General features: G+C 38.5%; 1 pseudogene; it reads right to left on the bottom strand.

Annotated features, from left to right (window-relative positions):
• The window catches only part of LOC133095767 (ferritin light chain-like), a 46516-nt pseudogene extending 34005 nt beyond the window's left edge, over window positions 1-12511 (bottom strand).
• Between the last annotated feature and the right edge of the window lie 1050 nt (window positions 12512-13561).

Raw genomic sequence — 13561 nt, 5'->3', positions numbered from 1 at the left:
CCCCTAGAACCACTTGAGAGTAAGTTGCAAACATAGTGTTCGTTCATCCCCCAACCCTTTAGAGTATACTTGACGTAAAAGAGGACATTCTCCTGTGTAACTAGAATGCAACTACCAACATCAGGAAACATTAATAAATGACTGTCATTTAATCCACAGGCCCCATTCACGTTTTGTCAATTGTTGCGTTAATGTCCTTTATAGTAAATGGATCTAATCTTGGATCGCACGTTACATTTGGTTGTGGTGTCTCTTTAGTCTCCTTTTATTTAACTGAATAAGTTTGTTAGCTTGACTTATAAAACAGGTCCCTATAGTATGTAGACCTCCATTTGTACTCTTGCCCCGGCCCTGCAAATGTTACTGGTGGGGCTTTCTCAGATCTCCCTATCTACCCCACTACTTGTGTGACTCCCTAAATTTATCATTTTCTTGAACTCTAGAGACAACTCAGAGATTATTGTCAAATTCTGTGCATTGGAGAGGATTGGATGTGTTTGTCCCTATAGTAGCCATTGGCATCTGCTTCATCGTCACACAACCTTGTATACTCTCAGGGACTCCTGTGTGCAGTGTCTTCTTTTGGTTAAGGTCTGATGGTAGTTGACAGTTAAAACCGGGCTCTAACTAACAAGAAGGTTAATACACTTCAAAAATGAATCTGGTCTTTTAGAGTTGCCCAGCTTATTGTTTATCTCCTCACAGGTTGGTGTTGATCTATAACACAATGGTGTGTTTGTGCCACTGGCTCCTCCAGAGTTCCTGTGGAATCTCAATTTGAACAGTGCAGGGTGCAAGTGTTTCTAGAAAGGAAGCTCCTCCCCTTCCAGTAGGGAACTAGCTGATGTTAACTGCCTCCACTCTACCTTCCTTCTCACCGCCACTTTGATCACATGCATTTTTCTTATCACAAAAGCGATACATGTATATAGAAGGGAAAAAAAAATATGCAAAGAGAAGAAAATAACAACGCCAACAATCCTACCAGGCACAGACAGTCTCTGATAACATATCAGTTTATATCTTTAGAATCACCTGGGGAGCTTTTAAGGAATACCAATGCCTGTACCTCTCTCCCAAAGATTCTGATTCCAGTGATCGAGAGTGGGCCTGGGCAGGGGTCGTTAGTTAAGGTCTAATGTGCAGGCGAAAACCACAGGTCTGGGCATTTAGTATACAAAATGTATATTTTACCAAAATGGGCATTCTATAATACAGTTTTATAATCTGATTTTATCATTTAACAGTTTATTACAAACATCTTTCCATAGAAGGATGAGTTATCTAACCCATCTGTTCAATGACCTTATCGTATGATTTAACCTACTTAACCATTCTCTTGTGGTTGGATAGGCAGGAAGTTTTCACCCAGGCCAGGGGACAGAGCAGGGGTGGGGGTTGAGGGTGGGGATGGAAGCAGAAAATGCATCAGAAAGCTCACTGGTGCCAAGAAAACTGAAGCAAGCTTGGTTTGGGTTATGACAGATGAAACAAAGACTGGAATTCTTTCACTGTAAAGCTATGATTTTCAGTGGGACAGTCTCTAAATAATTGCTAGTTAGCCATAGACACAACTGGAAATTCTTTCAGTTACTTATTTCTCATTCATTCATTCATTCTTTCAGTCAACACATACAGAACACTACTTAGGGTCTACTACTAGACATACGAAGATGGATAAGATTTTGTTCTTCAACTCAAGGAGTTTATAATCTAAGAAGAGCTGAGACAGATATACAAATAGTGACATGCGTATTTATTGAGCACGTACTCTGTTCCAGGTATTCTTCTAGTCATGTTAAGTCAATTTCCTCAATTAATGTTCACCACTACCTGATGAAATCAGTAGTATCATTACCCCATTGTACAGATGAGGAGACTGAGGCCTAGAGAGGTTACTTTGTCCAAGGTTATATAGCCAAGGATGTCTGGCTCCAGAGTCCAAGCTCTTAATCTCTGTACCCTGCTACATCAATGAATATGCCAAAGGACTGTATGTACCATAATAAGGTTCATAAAGGAGGAAGTGGTGAACTCTAATGTGAGGAGAAAGGAGGAGGAGTTTCAGAAAAGACTTTGGACTCAGACCAATTATTTCATTTTATAAGGGAGAATACCGTAAGGAGGGAGGATATGTAGATACTTGCCATACGTATTCATAGTGCTGTTTGTTGGGAATTTTTTATTTCCTCTCTATGTCTACTATGTCTGCATAGCCCATGGGAGCTGCCGAAGACCAGTCGAGTTAGCCTGGTAGCCAGTAGAGTGTGGGTGGATCCACTGATGCATCAGTCCCAGGTGGGACAGTGGAGACCCCAGGCTGAGAAGGATGGAACATCTGCAATGGGAGAAAGGCCAAGCTTGCACCTTTTGACTAGGTGCAGATAAAAGTATGCACAGAGGAAAGAGGGTAACATCACTTCAAGTTCCTTCTCCTAAGGGGAGGCCACTGAACCAAGAACTGAGAAGATAAGACTCAAGAGAAAATCTGACTTATTGTGAAATCTGAGGGAACTGCTCAAGGAGTTCTGATCAATAGATTTATCTAGAGAGATATTCCAGAATGCCTACTGCTACAACCCACATTGCTATAGGTGCCCTGGCTGGCTGGCAGAGGATGCTGGTTAAAATCTACTGGACTTGTGAAGCAGAAATAAGCACAGAAATAGATCTTGTCAGTAGGGGGCAGAAAATCGCATGGTGAGAATTAGAAAGCAGATCACCCCTGGAGAGTGTTAAAAAGTTCTTATATACACTGATAACCTTCTTTAACAGAGTGGATCCTGGCCTTGGTTCTATGAACATCTAGATGGGTTTCTTTATACAAGTATGAAAGTGGGAACTGTAGAGATATGAATGCTGTAGAAAGATGCTTTGCATCAAAGGAAAAATGAGATCTTGCCCCAAATGGGCTTAAAGATGAAAGAAAGTTTGGCTCATAAGAGGAAGTCTAACAGTAGAAGGACTTCAGGGTTGGTTGATTCAGCACTCAAGGAATTCGGCTGTATTAATCAGTGTAAGAAATGTCATGTGCTATGTCTTAGTCTACTTGCTCTGCCGTAACAAAATACCATAAACTGAGTGGCTTAGAATCAGCAGAAATCTGGAGCTTAGAAGTCCAAGATGAGGGTGCTAGCATGGCCAGGTTCTTTTGAGGGCTCTCTTTTGGGTTGCAGACTGCCAACTTCTTGTTATACCTTTACGGGGCTGAAAGAGAGAGAAAAAGCTCTCTGGCCTCTTCTTATAAGGACACTAATACCATTCATGAGGGCTTCACCCTCATGACCTAATTACCTTGCCAAGGTCTTACCTTGAATGCCATGACACTGGCGATTAGATTTCAACATATGAATTTGTGGAGGACACAAACATTCAGTCTATAATGTGCTACAGCAAACTAGTCCTGAGATCTCAGTGGCTTCACACAATACAACAGTACTGCTCATGTACGTAATCATTCTATGGAAATGGAGACTTCTTCTGCCTCCATGGACCTTGCCTTCTTTTATGCTGTAGCCCTGCCATCTTGAACATGGCTGCAGAATCATCTGCAGGCACAATCCAGCCTGCAGAGGGAGAAAGCAAGAATGTGGAGGATCAAGCAGGATGTTTCAGAGGCCAGGCCTAGAAGCTGTAAACATAATTTCCATCCATAATCCACTGGTCAGGGCTCAATTTTGTGGCACTGCCTAATTTCAGGGGAGGCTATTAACTGAGCTTTGCTGGGTGCCCAGGAGGAAAATAAAATGAGTTTGGTGAGCTTACTGTATTATCTCTATCTCATGAGTTCACCTTCCTTCTCCTCTGGTAGCAAGATGGCTCCATCACTTCCATGGTGTCACGTCTAATCACCATGGCTGAGGGAAGAAAAGAAACTGTCTCTTTTTTTGGTTGTCTCCTTTGAATGAGGACACTTTTTCCAGAAGCCCTGCAGCAAACCGTCCCTCACTACTTATTGACCATCAATTGCTGCCCCTACCTGCACATATCACTGGAAGGGGAATGGGATTCCTCTTTGACATGTCAAGCCTGCTGTTGGAGCTGGGGAGGGAGGAAACGTCCTCTGAAGCACAGAGTTGCTTGTATACGTGGATTCCTAAAAATTTCAGGGTTCTATTAGAATGCAGAAGAGGGAAATGTTGCTGATTATATAAACATCAGTGTCTGGTGTGTTTATTCTGCATACTCCAGAGGGACTAGGTTGGTTTCTCTGGGAGATGAGTGAGAAGGGCAGTAAGGAGAAAGGTTGATGAAATGGCGGGAGCTCTGATGCGACTGTTCTCCTGGTCCCCTGTCCTCTAATAAATTCTTCCTTGCTCTCAGCATTGCTTTTGCAGAAACTGGCAAGGGACCGAATTTCTCATCTGGGTTGACAGAGGAAACAGAACACATGCAGAAGGTGGAGATATAGGAGAGATGGAGAAGTGGTAGAAGACATTGGGAGGGCAATGTAATTGTGGGTTAAAACCGAGTTAGTCTAAATGTCAGATGAAGAGAGGTCTCAGCAGCAGCCATACAGATAACAAGAGGACACCTGCAGATTTGGGGATTTTTACCTGAAAGCATCATCATTCCAGAAACTGTAACACTAAGAAAAACACCTTTAGTCTGGGGGAGACTTAGGATTTGTGGAATTCTTTAAGTAGTTTAATGTGCTATTTACTACCAGGTACATGTTGATTCTCCCTCACTGCTTTAATAAAATAAGACATGGAAGTGAAGAAATGCAAGGCTATCCAGGAGGGTGAGGTTCCAGAGATGTGGATGGGAGCTGGGGCTAAGTTGAGCGTGATTTACCCCCTAGGAACTAATGCAAAGATTTTCTTCTGTCAAGGAATTTTCAATGATGAACATGCCCAATGGACATCCATTGAAGTGGTAACAAATCCAAAGTTCTCTTCAAACAGATGTCCCAAAGGCTTTGATGTGCCCATGGGTGACCAAAGCATGTTCCTTGGGAGGTACTGTGATGTAGAGAATAAAAGTATGGCTTCTGAGTCAGAGAGTCCTGGGTTCCAAGTTCCAATCTACTTCCAGCTGTTTGACCTTGTGTGGCTAACTTAACCTCTTTAATCTCAGTTTCTTTAACTGTGTCATATATCAGGGTCATTATGCAGTTTCTAAGGGGTAGTTAAAGTAAAAATGCTTGACAGAGTTTCCTGGATGGTGAAAAGTGCTTAATAAAGGCTGATCTTGTTACTGTGATTTAGTGTATAACACAGCAGCTGTGGTGGTAGAAACTGAGATGCGCTTTGTGGATTACATACGGGTGAATAAAAAGTCCACACACAGCACTGTGGAAGAAGACTCTCTCAAACCACTTTTTAAGAACAGGCTGTATTGTGACCTCTCTAGCATGGTTGGAAACCAAAATAGAGGGCATAGTGCCCTTCTTGGGAAGAGGAGCTCTGCTTTTAAAGATGTTTGACATTTTTTTGTGAGATTTTAATGAGCACACACGGTGATTGTGTCACCATGCATTTAGCTAGATGTATTTTAAACAACTAAGAATTTCATTCAAGTAAAACTTCTGTACATGTGTAGATGAAAAGACTGATCTGTCCCTGATGCATTCATTATCTGTCTGTCTACCTACCTACCTACCTACTTACCTACCTACCTGTCTATCTCTGTCCATCTATCTGTCCATCCATCTGTCCATTTATCCATTCCTGGCGCTGGGTAATGTCTATGGTTTATAAATGATAAAGAATTTCCTGCACTAAAGTAGCTTACAAGCTGTGAGGGAGAAATGCAAGTGTACTGAACATTAGGATTAAAGTATTCATGGGATGCTTGAAAGCAGCACAGAAGGGTACTCCTTCCAGATTGGCAGTCAGCCAAGAAGGCTTGGCGTGCTTGTAAGGGGAAGCTGTAGTCCCTTGCTCCTCAAAGTGTGGTCCTTGAAGTCGGAGCCTCAGCATCACCTGGGAGCTTGTAAGAAATGCAGAATCTTAGACCCCACTCTTGACCTTCTGAATCAGAACCTGCATTTGACAAGACCCTCAAGCAATGTGATGCCCATTAAAGTTTGTGAAGGATTTCTGTGGAGTTACTGGTCAGGGGTAACATTGTAAATGGTCTGTCAGTAATGGTTAGATCCTTTACTAGGGATGACATGCCACTGAAAAGCTGTTGTTTAGGGAGTTGGTATGGTCAGATTTGTTCTTTGTTTTATTATCATTTATTTTATATGTTAGCATTTAATATATTTCTTTTTTCTCTTTCTTTTTTAATTGAAGTATAGCTGACATATATTAGTTTCAGGTGTACAACATAGTGATTCGACGTTTATATACATTACAAATTGATCACCACAATGAGTCTAGTAACCATCTGCCACCATACTAAGTTATTACAATATTATTGACTATATTTCCTATGCTGCATATTACATCCTTGTGACCTATTTATTTTATAACATGAAATTTGTACCTCTTAATCTCCCTCACCTATTTCGCCAACCTCTCATGCCCCTCCCTCTCGTGACCACCATTGCGTTCTCTGTATCTGTGAGTCTGTTTTGTTTTGTTGGTTGGTTTGTTTTGTTTTTTAGATTCTACATATAAGTGAAACCATATAGTATCAGTCTTTCTCTGTCTGACTTATTTCTCTTAACATAGTATACTCTAGGTCCATCCATGTTGTTGCACATGGCAGTATTTCATCCTTTTTTATGGCTGAAAAATACTCCATCGTATATACCATGTCTTCTTTATCCGTTCATTTATCTATGGACATATAGGTTGCTTCCATATCTTGGCAGTTGTAAATAATGCTGCAATGAACATAGGGGTGCCTCTTTCTTTTCAAATAAGTGTTTTTCTTTTCTTCAGATAAATGCCCAGTAGTGGAATTGCTGTATAGTATGGTAGTTCTATTTTTAATTTTTTGAGAAACCTCCACACTGTTTTCCATAGTGACTGCATATATTTATATTCTGCATATATTTACATTCCCACCAACAGTGCACAAAGGTTTCCTTTTCTCCACATACTTGCTAACACTTATATGTTGTCTTTTTGATAATAGCCATTCTGATAGATGTAAGGTATTGATTAGTATCTCATTGTGGTTTTGAATTGCAGTTTCCTGATGGTTAGTGGTGTTGACCATCTTTTTCAGGTGTCTGTTGGACATCTGTATGTCTTCCTTGGAAAAATGTCTGTTCAGGTCCTCTGCCCCCTTTTTAATAGAATTTTTGTTCTTTGATGTTGAGTTATATGAGTTCTTTATATATTTTGGATATTAACCCTTTATTGAATATATCATTTGCAGATAACCTCCATTCAGTAGGTTGCCTTTTTGTTTTGTTGATGGCTTCTTTCACTGTGCAGAACTTTTTAGTTTGATTTGATCCCATTTGTTAAATTTTGCTTTTGTTGCCCTTGCCTCAGGAGACATTTCAAAAATATTGCTAAGACCAATGTCAAAGAGCGTGCTGCCTGTGTTTTCTTCTAGGAGTTTTACAGTTTCATCTTACATTTACGTCTTTAATCCATTTTGAGTTTATTTTTGTATATGATGCAAGAAAGTGGTCCAATTTCAGTCTTCTCCATCTGTCCAGTTTTCCCAACACCATTTATTAAAGAAACTGTCTTTTCCCCACTGTATTTTTTTGGCACCTTTGTCATAAATTAATTGACCATATAAATGTGGGTTTATTTCTGGATTTTCTATTTTGTTCCAATGATCTGTGTCTGTTTTGGTGCTAGTACCATACAGTTTTGATTACTATGTCCTTGTAGTATAGTTTGAAATCAGGGAGCATGATACTTCTAGCTTTGTTCTTCATACTGATTGCTTTGACTCTTTAGGGTCTTTTGTGGTTCCATACAGATTTTAGAATTATTTGTTCCAGTTCTATTAAAAATACTATTGGTATTTTGATAGGGATTGCCTTGAATCTATAGATAGCTTTGGATAGTATGGACATTTTTAACAATATTAATTCTTCCAATCCATGAGCATAGTATATCTTTCCATTTATTTGTGTTGCCTTCAATTTCTTTTATCACCGTCTTACAGTTTTCAGAGTACAGCTCTTGGTTAACCTTGGTTAAGTTTATTTCTAGGTATTTTATTCTTTATGATGCAACTGTAATTAGAATTGTTTTCTTCATTTCTCTGTGTGATAGTTTTTTATTAGTGTTTAGATATGCAAGAGATTTCTGTATGTTGATTTTGTATCCTGCAACTTTACTTAATTCCTTTATTCATTCTAATAGGTTTTTTTTTTTGGTGGAGTCTTTAGGGTTTTCTGTATATAGTACGTCATCTGCAAGTAGTGATGGTTTTACTCCTTCCTTTCCAATTTGGATGCATTTTATCTCTTTTTCTTTTATGATTGCTTTGGCTAGGTCTTCCAATACTATGTTAAATAAGAGTGGCGATAATGAGCATCTTTGTCTTGTTTCTGACCTTAGAGAAAAAGCTTTTAGCTTTTTATTGTTGAGTATGATATTAGTTGTGGGTTTGTCGTATATCGCCTTTATTATGGTGAGGTATATTCCTTCTGTACCCATGTTGTTGAGAGTTTTTAATCAGAAATGGATGTTAAATTTTGTCAAAAGCTTTTTCTCTATCTATTGAGAGATCATATGATTTTTATCCTTTGTTTGTTAATGTGGTATATCACATTGATTGATTTGCACATATTGAAGCATCCTTGAACCCCTGGAATAAACCCCACTGATCCTGGTGTATGATCCTGTAAATGTACTGTTGAATTTGGTTGGTTAATATTTTGTTGAGAATTTTTGCATCTGTGTTCATTAGTGATATTGGCCTGTAATTTTCTTTTTCTATAGTGTCTTTATCTGGTTTTGGTATCAGGGTAAGTCTGGCCATGTAGGATGAATTTGGAAGTCTTTCTTTATGCATTTTTTGGAAATATTTTGAGAAGGATAGGTATTAACTCTTCTTTAAATGTTTGGTGGAATTCACCTGTGAAGGCAGCTAGTCCTGGACTTTTGTTTGTTGGGAGCTTTTTGATTGCTGATTCAGTTTCATTACTAGTAATTGATTTGTTCAGAGTTTCTATTTCTTCCTCATTCAGTCTTGGAAGATTATATGTTTCTAAGAATTTATCCATTTCTTATAGGTTGTCCAATTTGGTGACATATAATTTTTTGTAGTAATCTCTTATGATCCTTCGTATTTCTGTGATGTTTGGTTGTAACTTCTTTTGTTTATCTCTTTAAAGAATCAGCTCTTAGTTTCATTGATCTTTTCTATTGTTTTTTTAGTTTCTATTTCATTTATTTATGGTGTGATCTTTATATTTCCTTCCTCTGCTAACTTGGGCTTTATTTGTTCTTCTTTTTTGAGTTCCTTTAGGTGTAAGTTTAGATTGTTTATTTGAGATTTTTCTTGTTTCCTGTGATATCACTATAAACTTCCCTCTTAGAACTGCTTTTCTTGCTGCCCATAGATTTTTTTTAATTTAATTTTTATTTTATATTGTAGTATACTTGATTTACCGTGTTGTGTTAGTTTCAGGTGTACAGCAATGTGATTCAGTTATACATATGCATACATCCATTCTTTTTCAGATTCTTTTCCCATATAGGTTATTACAGAATATTGAGTAGAGTTCCCTGTGCTATACAGTAGGTCCTTGTTGATTATCTGCCCATAGATTTTGGATTGTTGTATTTATATCTCCAGGTATTTTTTGATTTCTTCGTTGACCCATTGGTTGTTTAGAAGCAGTTATTTAGCCTCCATGTGTTTTTGTTTTTTTCCACTTTCCTTCTTGTAATTGATTTCTAGTTTCATACTGTTTTAGTTGGAAAAGATGCTTGATATGATTTCAGTCTTTTTAAATCTATTGAGACTTGTTTGTGGCCTGACATGTGGTCTTTCCTGGAGAAAGTTCCATGTGTGCTTTAAAAGAATGTTCACTCTCCTGCTTTCGGACGGAATGTTCTTTATATATCTAGTAAGATACAATATATATTTATCTGATCTAATGTGTCATTTAAGTCCCATGTTTACTTGATTTTCTGTTTTACATTGATGTAACTGGGGTGTTAAAGTCCCCTACTTTTATTGTATTTCTGTCCATTTTTCCCTTTATGTCTGTTGATATTTGCTGCTTTTATTTAAGTGCTTCTATGTTGGGCCCATAGATACTTATGAGTGTTGTATTGTCTTGTTGGATTGATCCCTTTATCATTATGTAATGCCTTCTTTGTCTCTTGTTGCAGTGCCTTTTTTTTTTTTTTTAGTCTGTTTTGTGTGATGTAAGTACTGCTACGTCACCTTTCTTTTTATTTCCATTTGCATGGAATATCTTTTTCCATTCTTTCACTTTCAGTCTGTGTGTGTCTTTAGATCTGAAGTGAATGTTTTATACGGAGCATATGGATGGGTCTTGTTTTTTTCATCCATTTAGCCACCCTGTGTCTTTTGATTGGAGCATTTAGTTCATTTACATTGAAAATAATCATTGATAGGTATGTACTTATTGCCATTTTGTTCATTGTGTTCTTTTTATTTTTTTGGTAGTTGTTCTTTTGTCTTGGTCTTCTGTCTTCCCTTGGGATTTGATGAGTTTCTTTAGTTTTGTGTTTGTAGCCCTTTCTCTTTATTTTTTGTATATCTTTTACAGGTTTTTGGTTTGTGGTTACCATGAGGTTCATATATAACAACCTATGTACATAGTAGTCTATTTTAAGTTGATGGTCACTTAAGTTTGAACTCATTCTAAAAGCACTGCATTTTTACTGCCCCCACCAAAGTTTTATGTTTGTGACATCATATTTTACATCTTTTTATTTTGTGTATGGCTTAACTAATTATTAGAGATATAGATGATTTTCCTACTTTTGTGTTTTAAACTTCATCCTAGCTTTAAAGGTGGTTGACCCATGACCTTTACTATATGTTTGCTTTATCAGTGAGTTTTTTTCTTTCATAATTTTCTTGTGTCTAATTATTCCCATTTCTTTTTCATTTAAAGAAGTCCTTTTAGCATTTCTTATAAGGCTGGTTTACTGATGATGAACTCCTTTAGCTTGTCTGGGAAATGTTATTTCTTTTTCAATTCTGAATGATAATCTTGCTGGGTAGAGTTTTCTTGGTTGTTAGTCTTTTTCTTACAGCATTTTGAATCTATCATGACATTCTCTTCTGGCCTATAAATTTCTGCTGAATAGTCAGCTGACAGTCTTATGTAGGTTCCCTTGTACCTTACTAGTCATTTTTCTCTTGCTGCTTTTATGATTCTCTCTTTATCTTTAAATTTTGACAATTTAATAATAATGTGTCTTGGTGTGAGTCTCCTTGGGTTCATCTTGTTTGAGACTCTCTGTGCTTCCTGGACTTGGATGTCTGTTTCCTTCCTCAGGTTAGGGAAGTTTCAGCTATTATTTCTTCAAACAGGGTCTATTCCTCTTTCTCTATCTCTTCCTTCTGGGACTCCTATAATGTGAATGTTAGTATGGTTGATGTTATCCCAGAGGTCCCTTAAACTATCCTCATTAAAAAAATTTTTTTTTCTTTTTTGCTATTCCAATTGGGTGATTTTAACTATCCAGTCTTCCACATTGCTCATCTGTTTTTCTGCATCCTCTAATTTGTTGATTCCTTATATTTTTCATTTCACTTATTGTATTCGTTAGATCAGATTTAAAAAAATATTTTCTCTCTCTTTGTTGAAGTTCTCACTGAGTTCAGTGAGCATCTTTGTGACTCTTAATTTGCATTCTTTATTTGGTAAATTGCCTATCTCCATTTTGTTTAGTTCTTTTTCAGAGGTTTTTGTCTTGTCCTTTCTTTTGCATGGTTTTCCTTTGTCTCCTCATTTTGCCTAACTCTCTGTTTTGTTTCTATGCATTAGGTATACTACCTACAATCTCCCAGTCTTGAAAGAGTGGCCTTATATACAAGGTGACCTGTGTGGCCCAGTGGCACAATACCCCTTGGTCACCAGAGCCAGGTGCTCCAGGGGTATCCCCTGTGTTTGCCTCTCAATTGTGGTTTGGTCGCGATTGCTATAGGGACACTGGTGGGTGGGCTTGGCTGCCAGGCCAGCTGGCTCCAAGCTCAGCCTCGACTGCTGTGGGTTCATGAAGTGTATCTTGCTTTGCTTCATGAGGTAGTAAACCTGGTCTTTCAATGTGCCAAGTTGGAGATCTGCACATGACTCCAAGGTGAACAAAAGGCATATCCCTTTTCCAGTTCACTCTTACCTAAAATGCCACCAGGATTTGTTCTTCCTGCCTAAAGCTCTGTCCATAATTGAAATGCAATATTGGCTAAGACTATTTTGCTGTGACACTCTAGGCATTGTACTAAGCAGTTTACTTTAACATCTTGGTAATCCTCACAAAAGCCTTGTGAGAAAGGTACTATTAATACTTGCACTTTACGGATGAGGAAACTGAAGGCCAGAGTGAAGCATTGGGTTTGAAGTCAGGCCACCTACAGATTCCATGGGTTCTATAGTTTCCTGAGACTTCAGAAACTACTGTGACTCACCATACTTTTGCAGTCGCTTCGCCATGTGACTGAGTTTTTTATCAGCTGTGTGACTGAGATGTAGTTTTGATAGGTGGAGGGAATTGCTGGGTACAGAACTCTGTGTGCTCTGAAAACGGAGGTACTAAGAATCAAGACAGAGGAGCCTGATAGTATAATGATGATAAGAATTCTTATTCTCCCCTGAAAAATGGCACAAAATTGACCTTCCCAGTTTCATTTTGTGACATTGTTTCCCTTCCCTGCTTATTTGATTTTAACTCTGTTTTTAAATTCTCTCAACACATTGAGCTCCTTCTTTTATTATGATTTTCACCTTTGCTGTGCCTCTCTTTGGAAATGATCTTCCTCTCCTTTTCCCTACCCACTATGAGGTGCCCTTTCTCAGGGAGAGTGAAAGTCCCTCAGGGAAACCTGTCCCCAACTGCTAAACCAGGTAAGATGACCCTATTATCATCTCTCAAAATACTTCTGCTTGTCTCTCCTGCAACACTGAGGGGGCTCTGTGTGAAAGAGACCAGCAGGGGGCACAATATTTAAGACAAAAACGAAAAAGTGGAAATAGAAGATAAAGGGAAAGGGGGCTTCTTGGCCATTCAAGACATGGGGAATGTACTGAGCCCTGGGCAAAGCTGAAACTTCTGGACTTGGTAGAAAGAGTTCGTCAGAAAGCAAAGTATGGCCTAGTAGGGGATAAGTCAGGGAGTGGAAGAGAAGCACATAGAGTGGATTTTTTAGGCATCCCTGCTGTGTATGGAATCCTCAGACATCTTATCCTAGCCAGAGTGTCCATCTTCTAAGATAACCACAGAGATGGATGCTGAAGTTAAAAAATCAAATGGAAATAGTAGATCAATTCTCAGAAGTTCTGTCCCTAGAAGAGAAGAGCTCACCACCAGAGGCATTTATGCAGTACCTTTCTGTTTCACCTTATCTTAGAAGTCAGCTTGGTTGCATCCTTTTTGCTTCTGTGATTTATAGAGCATTAAAGGTTTCCTGGATCATTTTCTTGCCCATCATTTCTTGCCCAGAGTGCTGAGTGATGACTAATCAAGAGAAAAATACTAAGACCCAA

The sequence above is a fragment of the Eubalaena glacialis genome, chromosome 7 (assembly GCF_028564815.1).
Source record: "Eubalaena glacialis isolate mEubGla1 chromosome 7, mEubGla1.1.hap2.+ XY, whole genome shotgun sequence".
NCBI classification, from domain to species: domain Eukaryota; kingdom Metazoa; phylum Chordata; class Mammalia; order Artiodactyla; family Balaenidae; genus Eubalaena; species Eubalaena glacialis.
Note: the sequence above shows the minus strand (reverse complement) of the source record. Positions and strands in the feature narration are given on the sequence as shown.